This window comes from Triticum urartu, chromosome 7A (assembly GCF_056163025.1).
Source record: "Triticum urartu cultivar PI428250 chromosome 7A, HENAU_Tu73, whole genome shotgun sequence".
Classification (NCBI taxonomy): Eukaryota; Viridiplantae; Streptophyta; class Magnoliopsida; order Poales; family Poaceae; genus Triticum; species Triticum urartu.
Window position 1 is genome coordinate 113,841,811 of NC_141879.1, and position 17,924 is coordinate 113,859,734.

Genomic DNA, 17,924 nt, shown 5'->3' on the forward strand with positions numbered 1-17,924 from the left:
TGCATAGGTGATTATGGTGAAGCACCATACTTTTATACAACGTTTAAATGCTATAAGATAACTAAAATAGTAGCAAAAACTATTAATTAAATACTTTTAAATAATAAATAATTACACAACTATTTTAGATTAGGTAGCTAGTTAATGTGGTAGTGGCATATTTGGTAACATCAAATTAGGTGCCATTTTGGTATTTTGCGAAATCAAAAATAAAAGGAAACTAAGCTAAAACAGAAAGGAAATAAAATAAACAAAAGAAAAGGAAAATACAAAACAGAAAACAAAAGAGAAAGGGGGGAAAGAACCCCCGCTTCCCCACCGGGCCTCGACCCAGTCGGCCACCCCACCAGGCTGGCCCAACACCCCCACTACACCTACCCCACTTCCCAGAAACCCAAACCCCCCACTACACACGACACCCACTCCCCTCCTCGTTCCTCCCCCCTCCCCGCGCGATCTGGATCGGGGGCATGCCCCGCCCCCGATGCGGTCGCTCACCGCCCGTCGCCCCTCACACTGGATCGCCGCCTGGACCGCCGTCACTACTCGCCGGATCCGCCGCTTCGCATCCCCGTCCTCCTCCCCAACGGCCTCCACCTCGTCGTGCCAGACTGCCCCGACCCCGTCGCCCGGTCGTCTCCAACCTCCACCTTGCGCCCCGCTGCCTAAGACCCTACGACCCCGCTGTGAGCTCCGGCCTCCCTTCCTCTCTTCCCTGGTTCTCGGCCACCGGCACCGCCCGCTGCCGTTGCCTCGCCCGCACCCACTCTCGCGCACCCCCTGCTTCTCCTCCGTCGCCGCTGCCACCGGCGACCGCAGTTGTCGCGCCCCTGCTTCCCCCCGCTCTACTCCGCCTCCGGCTGCGGCCAAGCCAGCGCCCACAGCCTGCCGCTCGCCCCTCCCCTTGTGCGCCCCATGCCCGCTCTGCCATCGCCGCAGCCACCCGAGCCCCGTCGCCACAGACCTTGCCACCGTCGCTATCGGCCATCTCCGGCCACGCCACCGCCATCGCCGGACGCGCCGCACTGCGACCGTTCTAGGGAGCCCACCCGCGCGATGAACGATCCCCTGTGCGCCGTTTCCGGTGAGATCCAGCACCGTTGTCGCTCTGTAGCTCATTGTCGGCGCTAATCCGGTGACGTAGCTATCATTAGCCAGTAATTTCCCCCTAATCACTCACTGACGCCAGGGGCCCACCCACTAAACTAACACTGTTTTGAAAATAAACCTATTAATAAACTAGAGTATGACATGTGGGCCCCGCCAGCTAATTAGAGAGACTTTAAGAGAAATACCTGTTAAATACATGTGGCACTGATAGGTGGCCCACCACATGCCTGTTTGACTGGTCAATAGTGACATATTGACCGTTGAGTCAGCATCCCCTAGCCCACCCGTCAGCCTCTGCTGACTTGGCAGTTGACTTAGTCAACAGTCCCCACCTGTCAGCCTAGGTGCACACTTCTAGGTACACTTCCTGTGTACCCATAGCATTTAAATACTAATATAATTTCGAATTAAATTAAATCCAGAAATTAGAAAATCATTTAAAACTTTGAAAATTAATATAAAATAATCCGTAACTCGGATGAAAATACTTTGTACATGAAAGTGGCTCAGAACGACGAGACGAATCCGGATACGCATTCCGTTCATCCGCCACGCATCCCTAGCATAGCGAACACGCAACTTTCCCCCTCCGGTTCGTCTGTCCGAAAACGCGAAACACCGAGGATAATTTCCCGGATGTTTCCCCCCTTCACCGGTACCACCTCGTACCGCGTTAGGTTGCACCTAGCATCACGCCTTGTCATGTCATGCATCGTCATGCTTTTGTTTGCATTATATTTATTGTTTCTTCCACCTCTTCTCTCGCTAGACATCGAGACCGACGCCGCTGCTACCCAGTACGACTACGGTGTTGACGACCCCTCTCTCTCTTGCCAGAACAACCAGGCAAGCCCCCCCCCTTGATCACCAGATATCGCCTACTCTCCTCCATACTGCTTGCATTAGAGTAGTGTAGCATGTTACTGCTTTCCGTTATTCCTATCCTGATGCATAGCCTGTCCTTGCTACTACTGTTGTTACCATTACCTGCTATCCTACTGCTTAGTATAGGATGCTAGTGTTCCATCAGTGGCCCTACACTCTTGTCCGTCTGCCATGCTATACTACTGGGCCGTGATCACTTCGGGAGGTGATCACGGGCATATACTATATGCTTTACACAGTTACCTTACCTGTGATACTGTTCGGAGATGGGGGCTAAAGGGGCAGGTGGCTCCATCCAGGTAGTGGTGGGCCTCGGTTCCCGACGGCCCCCGACTGTTACTTTGAGGCGGAGCGACAGGGCAGGTTGAGACCACCTAGGAGAGAGGTGGGCCTGGCCCTGGTCGGCGTTCGCAGATACTTAACACGTTTAACGAGATCTTGGTATTTGATCTGAGTCTGGCTACTGGCCTATACGCACTAACCATCTACGCGGGGACAGTTATGGGCACTCGACGTCGTGGTATCAGCTGAAGCACTTCGTGACGCAAGCGACTGAGCGGCGCGTGCCGGGTTGGACCGCGTAATGTGACTTCCTTTGTAATGGAGGTTGCTAGGTCTGCTCTCCAGCCGCGTACGCAACGTGTAGGTGTGCTATGGGCGATGGGCCCAGACCCCTGTGCGCTTAGGTTTAGACTGGCGTGCTGGCCTCTCTGTTGTGCCTAGGTGGCGCTGCGACATGTTGATCTTCCGCGGCCGGGCATGACCCAGGAAAGTGTGTCCGGCCAAATGGGATCAAGCGTGTTGGGTTATGTGGTGCACCCCTGCAGGGAAGTTAATCTATTCGAATAGCCGTGATCTTCGGTAACAGGATGACTTGGAGTTGTACCTTGTCCATATGACAACTAGAACCGGATACATAATAAAACACACCCTTCCAAGTGCCAGATACAACCGGTGATCGCTCTCTCACAGGGCGACGAGGGGAGGATCATCGGTTAGGATTATGCTATGCGATGCTACTTGGAGGACTTCAGTCTACTCTCTTCTACATGCCGCAAGACGGAGGCTGCCAGAAGCGTAGTCTTCGAAAGGATTAGTTATCCCTCTCTTATTCTGGCATTCTACAGTTCAGTCCACATATGATACCCTTATTCCACTTGATACCCATGCATATGTAGTGTAGCTCCTTGCTTGCGAGTACTTTGGATGAGTACTCACGGTTGCTTTCTCCCTCTTTTCCCCCTATCCCTCCTACCTGGTTGTCGCAACCAGATGTTGGAGCCCAGGAGCCAGACGCCACCTTCGACGACGACTCCTACTACACCGGAGGTGCCTACTACTACATGATGTCTGCTGACGACGACCAGGAGTAGTTAGGAGGATCCCAGGCAGGAGGCCTGCGCCTCTTTCGATCTGTACCCCAGTTTGTGCTAGCCTTCTTAAGGCAAACTTGTTTAACTTATGTCTATACTCAGATATTGTTGCTTCCGTTGACTCGTCTATGATCGAGCTCTTATATTCGAGCCCTCGAGGCCCCTGGCTTGTAATATGATGCTTGTATGACTTATTTTATTTGTAGCGTTGTGTTGTGATATCTTCCCGTGAGTCCTTGATCTTGATCATACACATTTGCGTGCATGATTAGTGTACGGTCAAAACAGGGGCGTCACATTCACCAACGTTGTAATTTTTGGCCCGTACTTCTCTGCTCTGGTATCTTCGAGCCTGCTGTTGATAGAATGCGGAACGGGCTTTTGCCACGTCGCGCTCCTCCTCCAATGCGTCCAAACTGTCCTGCCGATCGAGCTCGGCTTCTCTTTCTTCGTACATGCACACTCGAGGTGAGTCATAAATTATGTCGCAAGGCAAAACTGCCTCTGCGCCGTACACCATAAAGAATGGTGTGTATCCGGTGGTGCGATTCGGCGTGGTCCGCAGCCCCCGGAGTACGGAATCGAGCTCCTCTACAGAGTGCATGTTAGATTCCTTGAGGGACCGCACTAATCTGGGTTTGATGCCGCTCATGATAAGACCATTTGCACGTTCGACCTGGCCGTTAGTTTGTGGGTGATAGACGGAAGCATAATCGAGCTTGATGCCCATGTTTTTGCACCAAAGTTTTACCTCGTTGGCCGTGAAGTTCGTGCCGTTATCAGTGATGATGCTGTGGGGGACGCCGTAACGGTGTACAATCCCGGATATAAAGTCTATCATCGGTCCGGATTCGGCCGTCTTAACAGGCTTGGCTTCTATCCATTTGGTGAACTTATCCACCATGACCAGTAAGTATTTTTGCTTGTGGGTTCCGCCTTTAAGGGGTCCAACCATGTCAAGCCCCCAGACCGCGAAGGGCCAAGTAATGGGGATAGTTTGGAGGGCGGTGGGTGGCATATGGCTTTGGTTTGCAAAGAGCTGGCAACCGGTGCATCGTTGGACTAAGTCCTGAGCGTCTGCCCGGGCCGTCGGCCAATAAAAGCCTATATGGAAGGCCTTGCTTACAAGGGACCGAGCTGCAGCGTGATGACCGTCGAGTCCGGCATGAATTTCAGCCAGGAGGTTCCGCCCCTCCTCTTTGGAGATGCACCTTTGAAGGACTCCGGTAGTGCTTTTCTTATAAAGCTCTCCCTCGTGGACTCTGTAGGCTTTGGATCGCCGCACTATGCAGCGTGCCTCACTTTGGTACTCGGGGAGTTCCTGCCTAGTAAGGTAGGCAAGGAATGGTTCTGTCCACGAGGCGATGACGGCCATTATTACGTGGGCTGAAGGTGTTATTTCATTGGCAGAGCCTCTGATTGTGTCAGAATGTTCGGTGTCGGGCAATGTGGTTGGGTCTGGGCTGTTATTGTTCGGCTCCCCTTCCCATAATATGGATGGCCTGAACAGCCTTTCCAAAAAGATGTTGGGGGGGACTACATCGCGTTTTGCGCCGATGCGTGCCAGGACATCTGCCGCCTGATTATTTTCCCGGGCTATATGGTGAAATTCAAGCCCCTCGAACCGAGCTGACATTTTTAGGATGGTGTTGTGGTAAGCTGCCATTTTTGGATCCTTGGCATCAAAGTCTCCATTTATTTGGGATATTGCGAGGTTCGAGTCCCCGCGCACCTCTAGGCGTTGAATGCCCATGGATACTGCCATCTGAAGACCATGTAAAAGGGCCTCATATGCGGCTGCATTGTTGGAGTCCGTGTACATAATCTGGAGTACGTATTGAACTGTGTCTCCTATGGGGGATGTCAGAACGATGCCAGCCCCCAGTCCGGCCAACATCTTGGAGCCGTCGAAATGCATGATCCAATTTGAATATGTGACGTACTCTTTAGGGAGTTCAGCCTCTGTCCATTCTGCGACGAAGTCGGCCAAGACTTGCGACTTGATGGCTCACCGTGGCTTATAAGTTATGTCAAACGGGAGGAGCTCAATGGCCCATTTTGCAATCCGGCCCGTTGCGTCACGGTTGTTTATAATATCGTTAAGTGGTCCTTCCAAGGCTACTGTTATTGAACACTCTTGAAAGTAGTGTCGTAGCTTCCGGGATGCCATGAATACCGCGTACGCAATCTTTTGATAATGCAGGTACCGTGATTTGCAGGGAGTGAGGACAGTGGACACATAATAGACCGGCTTTTGAAGGGGGAATTTGTGTTTGTTCGCTTCTCATTCGACGACGAGCACTGCGCTTACAACCTGATGTGTTGCTGCAATGTATAATAGCATTGGTTCGCCAATGTTTGGCGCGGCCAGAACTGGGTTTGTTGCCAGTATGGCTTTTATTTCATCGAGTCCGGCCGTGGCTGCATCCGTCCATTTGAAGTGTTCGGTGCGCCGAAGGAGGCGGTAAAGGGGTAGGGCCTTTTCTCCCAAGCGGGAGATAAAGCGGCTTAGAGCCGCCACGCATCCGATTAACTTTTGTATTTGTTTGAGGTCCTTTGGGATATCCAGTTGTGACAAAGCTCGGACCTTGGCTGGATTTGCTTCAATTCCTCTACCGGATACAATGAAGCCCAAGAGCTTTCCGGCTGGAACGCCGAAAACGCATTTTTCCGGGTTGAGCTTGATGTCGTATGTTCGGAGGTTATCAAATGTGAGCCTCAAGTCGTCTACTAGAGATTCGACATGTCTTGTTTTGACGACCACATCATCTACATATGCCTCCACTGTTTTGCAGATCTGATTTGCCAGACATGTCTGAATCATGCGCTGATATGTTGCGCTGGCGTTTTTGAGCCCGAAGGGCATCGTGTTGAAGCAGAATGGCCCATATGGTGTGATAAATGCCGTTGCGGCTTGGTCTGGTTCTGCCATCTTGATTTTATGGTAGCTAGAATATGCGTCGAGGAAACACAACGAATCGTGTCCAGCAGTAGCATCGATGATTTGATCGATGCGGGGGAGGGGGAAGGGATCCTTTGGGCAAGCCTTGTTAAGGTCTTTAAAATCAACACACAGGCGCCAGGATTTGTCCTTCTTTGGTACCATCTCCAGGTTTGCTAGCCAGTCCGGATGTTTTATATCTCTGATGAATCCGGCCTCCAATAGCTTTGCGGGCTCCTCTCCCATGGCATGTCTCTTAGGTTCGGAAAAACGCCGAAGAGCCTGTTTGACAGGTTTGAATCATGTTTGGATATTTAAGCTGTGCTCGGCCAGCCTGCGTGGGATTCCTGGCATATCTGAAGGGTGCCAGGCAAAAATGTCGCAGTTCTCTCGTAGGAACTCACGCAGTGCGGCGTCTACATCAGGGTTTAATTGTGCCCCCATGGAAGCTGTTTTATTGGGGTCTGTTGGATGGACTTGGAATTTGAATATTTCGTCCGCCGGTTTAAAGGAGGTGGACTTGGATCTTTTGTCGAGTACCACATCGTTCCTATTCACCGTGGAGCGCACCGTAGTCAGTTCCTCAGTCGCTAGGGCTTCGGATAGTGCCTCGAGGGCCAGTGCGGCTGTCTTGTTTTCGGCGCGGAGTGCTATGTCTGGATCGCTAGCGAGAGTGATGATCCCGTTAGGCCCGGGCATCTTGAGCTTCATGTACCCATAATGGGGTATTGCTTGGAAGATTGTAAACGCTTCCCGACCTAGCAGAGCGTGATAACCGTTGCTGAACGGAGCCACATGGAACATGATCTCTTCGGACCTGTAATTATCTGGCATGCCGAACACCACATCTAGTGTGATTTTACCTGTACAGCGCGCTTCCCGACTGGGGATTATTCCTCTAAAGGTTGTGCTGCTTCGCTCAATGAGATTCAAGTCTATTTCCATTTTTTGAAGGGTTTCCTCATAAATGAGGTTCAATCCACTGCCGCCGTCCATGAGTACCTTGGTAAGACAAAAGCCATCCACTATTGGACTGAGGACCAATGCGGCTGGTGCTCGGGCTGTTCGGAATTTAGGTTCATCACTGGTGTTAAAGGTAATAGCCGTGTCACTCCATCGGTTTATTGTTGCTACTTGGTAGACTTCGGCAAGGCTGCGGAGTGTCCTTTTTCGCATATTATTTGATGCGAAAGTCTCGAAGACAGTTAATACCGTATTGGTGTCTCTGGGGTGGCTTTCTGTGGCCTCCGGAATTAGGAGATTTTCGCCAATTTTGGCCACCTGCCGGAGTATCCAACATGCTCTAAGGCTGTGAGTTGCTGTAGCGTCCTCTGTACTGTGAATTTTACAGGGTCCATTAAGCCACCCTTCCAGTATGGTTCCATGCCCTGTAGAGGGTTTTTGCTTTTTGGTGTTTGACGCGGGTGTCTGGCAATGATGCACCCTTTTATTTCGGACTGGGTTTGTATTCAGGGCCGGATCATCCCAAAATTTTATTTCGGTTTTCCAAGCGCTTTCCATCGCACGGTACTTTCGTACGATGGATGCCAAGTCAGCGAAGCGTGTAATATCACGGCGACTTATGGCGTTGAGGATTCCCTTGTCCGTGCAATTATTGCAAAAGATTGAGATTGCGTCTTCCTCGCGGCAGTCCTTTATCCTGTTCTTAACCAGGAGGAACCTGGCCCAGTAATGATGTACTATTTCATCGGGCTCTTGCCTAATTGGGATAGATCGCTTATGTTCGGGTGGGTGGGCGGAATTAAATCCGAAGCCTCACCCCATCTGAGGCTCAGAGGCCGAGGAATTTCCGAACTCGAAAATTTGGATTCCTAGATGCTGTCCAATGAATCCAGCCCGTCGCCTGACTCTAAGTTCAGGTCTTGAGTGATATCCTTGCCTTCGCGGGTATCCGGCTTGGAGGGATCGGGAATCCGGACGTAGCTAGCCCTTAAGATAGATGAAGGGTCGCCGCACTGTCCCTCTACCACGGCAACGTGATGGGTGACTTGGGGAGAGTTATTCTCTCTCAGATCGGGTTTAGGCCCAATCTGGTCGTAATCCGTAGTGACTCCCGGGGCGGCGATGCGATCCAAGAGCTCGTTTATTGAGGAGAGCTCCATTGAATCTAACTGCTCGGCGAGTTCTGAGCTGACATGAAGATTGTTTTCGATGGCTCGAGAGGTCATCTTCGGCACAGAAGCCGAACAGGCGGTCATAAGAAAACCACCGAGCCGAAGGGTTTGGCCGACAGCCAAAGCTCCCTTAGCAACGGTGCCGTCTTTAAAGATGGGGCGAGGCATCCTTCCTGATGGCGACGGCACAGAGGAACTCTCAATGAAAGCACCAATGTCGGTGTCAAAACCAGCGGATCTCGGGTAGGGGGTCCCGAACTGTGCGTCTAGGCCGAACGGTAACAGGAGGCAAGGGACACGAAGTTTTACCCAGGTTCGGGCCCTCTCGATGGAGGTAAAACCCTACGTCCTGCTTGATTAATATTGATGATATGGGTAGTACAAGAGTAGATCTACCACGAGATCGGAGAGGCTAAACCCTAGAAGCTAGCCTATGGTATGATTGTTGTTGTGTATGTTGCCTACAGACTAAAACCCTCCGGTTTATATAGACACCGGAGAGGGTTAGGGTTACACAAAGTCGGTTACAATGGTAGGAGATCTGCATATTCGTATCACCAAGCTTGCCTTCCATGCCAAGGAAAATCCCTTCCGGACACGGGACGAAGTCTTCAATCTTGTATCTTCATAGTCCAGGAGTCCGGCTGAAGGTATAGTACGTCTATCCGAACACCCCCTAATCCAGGACTCCCTCACTCGTACTCCTCTCCGCGTGGGCATCCACTGCCACGTCTTGCATGGCTCCGTGTCATCCCCTTCTTAGGCCTCGCCGTCGTCCACCGCTGTGGTGCTCTCGGCGCGGCGTGATCAATGTGGTCAACGACCGACTTCCATCGGAAGAGTACTGTACGCGGAGAGGCTGACAGTTGGGTCCACGGCAGCCGCAAGGAAGTGCCTCCTTATTACGCGGAAAATAATTATTCCTCCACCTGACAGCGGGGACCCACCGGACGGGCCACCAGTATTTTGCGAAAAAAATCGTTTCCCCCTGACTGCTGGGACCCAATGGACGGGCCACCGTATTTCGCGAAAAAAACGTTCCTCCCGCTGTCAGCTCGGACCCACTGGAAGTGCCTCCTTATTACGCACAAAAAAATGAATACTCCCCCGGCTAGCTGGGACCCACCTTGCTGGGAGGCTGACCTGTGGGCCTACTAAGTTGACGGGGACGAAGGGCTTTGTCAACTTAGTCAATATGGACGATTCTAGCTCCAGTGACCGTACGATGTCCATCCAATGGCCGTAGTGCTTCTTCAACCTCTGGTCTTCTTGCTCCAGCCGCCCAAAGCAGCGCCGGTCGTGCCGCATGCTCCTGCCTCCCGTGGCCGGCTGTGCTGCCGCAGAGGCCTTGCCGCCCCCTACTATTCCCACCGCTGGCCAGGCCCTGCGGCAACGGCAGCCTCACACCACAGCTGAACCAGTGAACCCTCGTAGTCCTCTCCGCGCGGGCTTCCACTGCCGCATCGTCCCCTTCCAAGGCCTCGCCGTCGTCCACCGCCGTGGTGCTCTTCGCGCGGCGTGGTCAATGTGGTCAAGGAACGACTTCCATCGGAAGAGTACTGTACGTGGAGAGGCTGACAGCTGGGTCCACGGCCACAACCCAGTTTTTTTTGTGATTTGCCAAGTAAGTCGCTTTGTCAGGCCTGTTGGGCTGCAATTCTTTCAAGACGGGGAGTGCTTTCATTTGGCTGGCCGAGAAAATGGCCCATCAGTAATGAGAAATGGGTTGTACATTTTTAAAACACATCAAACCGGCAATTAGTTTCAAATATCTTTTTTTTCATTTCAAAATTTTAAATTACATTATTTTTTAGGGAAATTTTTGTTTTTTCCACTCTAGATTTTGCCAATTTTCCTTATGCCACTCTAGATTTTGACATTTCACTTTTTCCATTCTTAGTTTTTGACAATTATCACAATTGCCATTCCCGTGGCAAAAGCAAAATGTTGAGAGTGGCAATTGTGATAATTGTCAAAAGCTAAGAGTGCCAAAAATGAAATAAAATTATTTTTCTTTTGCCACAGAATGGCAATTGTGATAATTGTCAAAATCTAAGAGTGGCAAAAGTGAAATGTCAAAATCTAGAGTGGCATAAGAAAAATTGGCAAAATCTAGAGTGGCAAAAACAAAATTTTCCCTAATTTTTATGCGTGGAGAATTTGTTGGATTTTATATTGATATACATTTATTTTTAAAATCATTTTGAATGTGAGTCAAAATTTCAGGATTAAAAACAGTTCGGACTGCACCGAAATATGCAAAATTTCGTATAATTTTTTAACAGTTGCCACAATATGGGCTGTAATGCTAACAAAAAGAATACGGGCTCCAAAAAAACCTTAAGAATTAGCAAACGGGCTGTAAATTATTAGAAATAATGGCAGATGGCACTACAAGGATACCCTCTATAAAGCAACACATATTCTACATCGTTTTGACTATTTGTTGCAAAATTCACAGTAGATACACATATAAGCGGTGTAGCATATGTGTTGCATTGTAGCTCGTGACCCTGTTGTGGTGCAACAGATCTTATATGTTGCCATGTATTGGTTGCAAATTGTATCTATTAAAAGACTGTAAATATACATAATTAAAAATAGAAATTTAATTCAGCACAAAAAAATTAATTAGACAGGCCGGTAAACATTATGAATGTGGCGCAAAAATCTTTTTTTAGGGATACGTGGCGCGAAAATATGTGCTAACCGTCCGAGCAAAACCAAATCGCGCGAAGCCCACCATTTTTTTCCTCTGATCCAGATTGATATTCGCCTTCAAGTCCGGATCGATCTAGGTCTAGTACGAAACAAATCAGTCATCCAATTTTCTCTCACTGAGTGGTAAGGCAGGAAGGCGGCCGGGCAGGGGGGCGGCGGGAAGGCGGCGACGGTCTGGGGATCGGCAGGAAGGCGGCGACGGACAGGGGAGCGGCGGCAAGGCGGTGATGGACAGGGGAGTGGCGGGAAAGCGGCGACGGTCTGGGGAGCGACGGGAAGGCGGCGACGGATAGGGCAGCGCTGGCTTTGTGGGTAGCGAAGGGAGAAGCAGCAAGGCCGTGGTAGGAAAGATGCAAGTCATGTGCTAACGGCCTCTGCTCCTCTGGCTGCCCATCCAACCTGCCCGCCGGTCGCCCTTCTTCTCCCTCACTGTGTACGACAGCGAGATTGGCCTCCGAGGTATCCTCCTTCCTGTCTCCTCTCATCCAGTCACCTTATGCGTAGCCACCTCAGGACATGACCGTGGGGTGTAGGGGGATTTGGTATATGATTAAGCAGATGGACCATCAGGTATGAGAGACGGATCCATTCCCCTGTCTCTGCGATCAAATCATCTGAGAGAGAGGAGCTTCGGGCTTGTTACAATTTCAGAGATGTAATGTGCCACCTGGGCTCTGTTCAGTTGTTTGGGATTTTTTCCCAAGAGGGAATTGATCAACATGGGTTTTGAGTGAAACCTCTTTCTGTCACTCTAATCCCTGTTGGGGTTTGTCCCCTATCCCTCCTAATCCCTGTCCACATCATTGTTGTTCGGTTGGTAACAGAATTTGTACAGGAATACAGTTTAAACGTTGCACTAAGTAAACATTCAGCAATGAATTCAGTTTGTATAGCGAATGCTTGAAATATTCACGGAATGTAGTGTAAGCATTGCACTGAGTAAACATTCATCTCCGAATTCAGTTTTTCCGGGAATATTTGATACAAATATTCATAGAATATAGTGTAAGCTGGGGTACATCCACAGTTAGATATTATGGTTGAAGTTTCAGAAATACTCAGGAGTTTGGGACTGGAAATATTCAAAGAAACAATATTTTTAATGTGAGTACATCATGACCAACACATAATAGCATCTCACTGAACTGTGCGATCTCCCACAGCTTCAGTCTTTCCTTGTGTACCTGCAATCACAAACGTCAGTGATTTTTCTGTAACATTTATTATGGGTTACAAGTCATTGAAAATGTGACATGGATTTGCAAAAGTAAAATGGAAGTAATTCTGTCAATCATGATTAGAAAGTTGGTTAACCTAAGAAAAAGTGTACAAAGTCCTAGTACTCCTCCCTTCTATTTGTAAATGTGATCCCTTATTGTCATATCCACTGCGAAATTAATAACATTTAAGTTTTAGTTTTAGTATAGAGTCCATGTATGTATGGGAGTAAGACAAACAAGTGAGAATACTCAGAACAAGGACCCCAATTTGCAACATAAATAAGAACGTGTATGTACAGGACTCTTCTAAGGTAATAACAGAACAGTGTCCAGGAATGGAGCACATCAATAATAAGAACAAGGCAACAATTATATTCTTATAAAGCAAATGTACAAGAGTGTTTAAAAAATATAACAGATGTCTGCTAAACTAAACAACGACTTTGAGAATCTATATCGAGTAGTACTCTGAATCCACTGTTGATTTTTTTTATCCAAATCTGAATAACAGGGGACAAGATGAGAGATGATTACATGAACCTCTATATTTTTATATGTTAAGAGTAATACTTGGACCTATATAAAATCTGTGGAGTACATACACTTATATCATTTGTTGACAAGACTATTATATCTATTTCACAGTATTTCTGAAACTCAAGTGGACAATAGTTCGAAAATGCACAAAGATGTCACTCTGATGCACCTTGATTAAACTTATCATTGACTTCCATTTCTTTCCCTTAACATGTGAATGCCTCTCTGTTTAGCCTCTCTGTTTCATGGAAGATCAATTCTTTTGTTTTATTTGGCTTGAGTGTTTGTTGTGTTCATCTCACCTTAGCTCCTTGCCAATTTCAGTCAACCAAGAAAGAAAAAGAAGTCCTTTTTTGTGTATACTTGATTGGTATATGTTTAGAATATTTTTGCATGTAGTGCATTGTGAGATCAAAGAATTCAGATTGTACAACATGGTTCTAAGAGTTTGGGACTAGCTGAACTTTGGCAGCTGCTGCTGGTGTTGTATCATGATGAAAATTCAATCGATCAACAATTGAAATTTACTATTTGAACTTGCTAGCTGCTGTCGTACAAGAGGTGAAGGCTAGATATACTATTTACTACTTGTGATGCACTATGTGTTCACAGATTTTACGTAGCTGTACTACGTGTTCACAAATTTACTTTCATTCTGTGATGTTGGATGTCAAGTTTACCATTGTTAGGAAATGGTTTAGAATTTGGTGTATAAATTTCGCACATGAAACTTACTACTCTATTGCTTCTACATGCAGGTTCGATGGATAATGGAAAATTCACCTATCTGAAAATGTGGAGCCTTGTTATTTGCTATTTTTTTTCTTTTATGTCCATGTAATAATTCGGACAAGAAGATTTGTACGTGTGACTGTCCTAGTCTTCCTCTCTGCTGCTCCTCTCAATGCTCTCCTACTGTAGATCGCTGCTGCTGCTCTTCTTCAAGTCCTACATCAACTTCAATTTCGAACTCAAGATAATTGTCTGACAATTCTTTATTTTGAAAATTAAAAAATACTACGTTTTGGGAACTCATCATAAAATTTGAGAAAATTTCTACTCCCTCCATCCCATTATATAAGAATATTTTTAAAGCTATGTTAGTTTGAAAAGCGTTCTTATATTGTGGGACAGAGGGAGTATAATATAAGTCATTGCCCTATTATCATATTTATATAAAAACTATGAGCAGGTACATTTCAAAGTTTTTGTAAATATTCCCTTTGGTCCTTTTTACTCTACATATAAGAACTGTCTGAAGTCAAACTTCGTCATTTTTATATCAAAAACTATTAAGATCTATAACACTAAAGTTATACAGTAGGAAAACTAAATTAGTGACCCATCTAATGGTATAGATTTTGCATTGTGAATGTTGATATTCTTTTCTAGAAAATTGGTCATACTTTATGAAATTTGACTTCAGACAAATCTTATATGTAGAGTGAAAAGGACTAGAGGGAGTATCTCCTTCCCCTGGTCCACAGATAGTTCCGTCCAACAGCATTTGAATCCATTCAAAACAAATTAGAATGAACTGGATGAATTTTATTGGACACGACGGAATTCATTGAAGTTCATACATAATTTACATAAAATGGACGACATTTTGTTTGTTTAATGGAAAAACTAGGCTAACTTATAGTGGAGGTGTCCTCCTATGCGTGACCACCGTGGCGGGCCACACCATCGTCATCATGCCATCGTCGATGGAGTAGTCCTTCCAGCGGCAGAAGGGTGTCAGGGTACGACAACCGTTCCCGGCCATGGTGTGGCGCCCGCGGAGGAACCACTCTGCTTCCTCATGCGCCATGAGGAGAGCCACCACGGCCAATGCTGACCCCAGCCGCGGTGCCCTGGCAGCGACAGAGGTGTCGCTTAGCGCCACTCCACGCCGATCCTAGTGAGCTCCCTGTTGATGCGGTGGCGGTGCCACGCAGCCGTTTCTGCGGTGGTGACTGATCGGTCGTGCGCCCAAAACTCCGCCAGGTCGGGGTCCTCGCGGACCTAGGCCGACGCCATGTCGGACGTGGCGAACGTGGAGTGGCGCGCCGCATTGCGCCACTCCTCCGCACTGCATGCCTCGCTACCCTCTCCTCAGTCGACACGATGCCCGCAACGAGGAGTCGGCGCAGCCGCGACCACCAAGGCAGTGGAGGAGGTGGTCACGCACCTTCGCGATTGCCGGCGACACCTCTCCTTGTCGGACTTGCCGCGTTGCGCCACTTATGTCGCGCTGCCTGCCTCGCCCCTCTCCTTTGCCGATACGATGGCCCACGACAAGGATTCGGCGCCACCACGACCATCGAGGTAGTGAGGGAGGTGGGCGCACGCCTTTGTGATTGTCAGTGGTACCTCTTCCTTGATGGAATTGATGCGTTGTGCCACTGCTGTCGCACCTCCTGCTAGGTTGGAAAAGGCGGTATGCGCAAGCAAGGCGGTTGGCCTTCGCCCAGTGCCTAGGTGGTGCTTAAGGCACGACCTAGGCGGTAATAAGGTTTTACAATTAAGGTGTATCTGTGGTTATTATATTTGTATTGATACTAATTTAGGGCATATAAATAACTTAACTAATAGCTACTGCCATTGGAGTATGGCCCATTTACCATATCGGTGCAATATGACATGATTTCTGGCTTGGGTAGACAATTTCTTGCTTGCCCTGCCTAGACTGCCAGTTATGCCCTAGGCGAGTCGTCTGGCCATCGCCTAGCGCCTAAGCATGCCTAAGCGCCTCCTAGGCACTACCTTTTCCAAAAGAGCCTCCTGCTTGGCTGCCCTCTCCTCAACCGACATGATAGCCCGCGATGAGGAGTCCGTGCCACCTCAGCCACTTAGGTAGTGGAGGAGATCGCCATGCGCCTTTGCGACTGCCGCCGACACCTCCTTCTTGACGGAGTTGCATCGTTGTGCCACTCCTGCCGCGCCACCTGCATCACCGCTCTGTCCTCTGCTGACACGATTGTCTGTGACAAGGAGTCAACACCGTCGCGACCACCGAGGTATTAGAGTAGTTGGTTGTGGCCTTTCTGATCGCCAGCGGCACCTCCTCCTTGATAGACTTCTCGCATTGCGCCACTCCTATCGCGCCACCCGCCTCGCCGCCCTCTTCCCAGCCGGCATGATGGCCGCGACAAGGAAGCGACACCTCCTCCTTGACGCACTTGTCACGTTGCGCCGCTCCTACTATGCCATCTGCCTCATTGCCCTCTCCTCAGACGACATGATGGCCCGGGCTGAGGAGTCGGCACCACCGCGACCTCTAGTGGAGGAGGTGGCCGCTTGCCTTCACGTTCGCCGGCGGCACCTCCTCCTTGATGGCATTGCCGCGTTGTTCTACTGATGCCGCGTCGCCTGCTTGCCGCCGTCATCTCAGCGGGCATGATGGTTGTGTGCCGGTAAGGGCAACTCCTCCTCATGCGGCGCCCGATCTGGACGGATGGGCTGCGTGTGAGCGACAACTAGTGATCTCGGATATGATGGACTAGTGATTTTGGATGACAATTATACATGTAGATCGGAACTTACAAGCTAGGAAATTTGTTGTTTCTGGATTAACCTTTTCTATTGTTTGAGAAATAGTATTCATTTTTACTTCACCCATATTGCACTTTTTTTGAGGGAAAATTTTATAATTTGTTTGGCTTCAAATTGTTAGACACCCTCATATTTATTTTTTGGTTTCACTCTAATTTTTACTTTCCCTCCATTCTCTCGCGCCAATAGCGAATAATCTGGAAAATTAATAATTAAATACACGCGCTTCATTACCGAGGCCCCACCTGTCATAGGAATCCAAGACGGAGACTAACACTAGTCAAACGGATCGCGACAAGGTAACTGTGCAAACAAAATCGGAAACCTCCCCTGTATCAACACAGCTTCCTTCCTCGCCTCCTACTGGATTCATCGCATGCTTGGCGGCCGGTGGCGGAAGCATCACCACGAGCTGATCAAGGTTAGTTCGCGACCCACTCTCCCACAATCCATCCTCTCTTGCTTCCTACTCTGCTGGTCTATTCCCCTAATCAATTCAGATCTCTCGCAAGGCAAATCTGGCTAGCAGATTCTCCAAACCAAGCTGATACGTGGTGGCAAACAATCCTGCGAGTTCATGTAGTTAGTGCGCTACTCCTTATCCCATCTCATTGCTGCCATTCATGCCCTCTGTATTGGTTCCCATCAGTTTTTCAAACTCACTAATCGATATACATAGAGATTTGTTTTTCTGATTTTTTTGTGTAGTTACCTCATCTCGATTTTTTTAGAGAACAAACGGACAACACGGGTGTAGGCATTGACACCTGGAAGACATTGACACGTGGGCATTAGCAGGGAGGAACAGGATCAAAAGTTTAAATAAAGTATGCAAAATACAATATAGGTTGTTTTCGAAACTGCAGTATATAGCACACGGAGATTTGAAAAAATACTATTCAATACGGGAGAGACACCAAACATAAGAATTTTGATAGGATCCATGGAAGGGATAATCTTAGACATCGGATATAAGAATTTTTCTATCACATCAGTAACAAAACAATTGTAACTTTTGCAATGAGTAAACTGAACATATGAATCCAAAGAAGAGATCAACGCTTCTAACAAATTTTCTCTATAAATACTATTTGAAGCATCTTTCCTAATTATTTTACATCATATCATCTCTGCTTATGTTCTGAACATATCTTTATGGTGCTAGGGGTGCTAACAACCAGGTATGAGGGACATTCCACTCTTATTGGACCGGTGAGTTGATTACAGATTTTAGGATGCCAGTTATTCTGTAGTTTCCAGCGACCTCCAGATCTGTTGTGCTCCGGAGGCCAGACTTGAAAGTTACTCCAAGGACTAACACAAGTAATAGTATGTTACTGCTAGTAATTTTGCCTTGAGCCCCGCTTTTCATACACGCATTCTGTAAACTCTATTTCAGTGATGGGGATGGTTATCTCACGCTTAACTATTGCATTTTATTTCTAGTTTGGTGAGGTGATTGCTA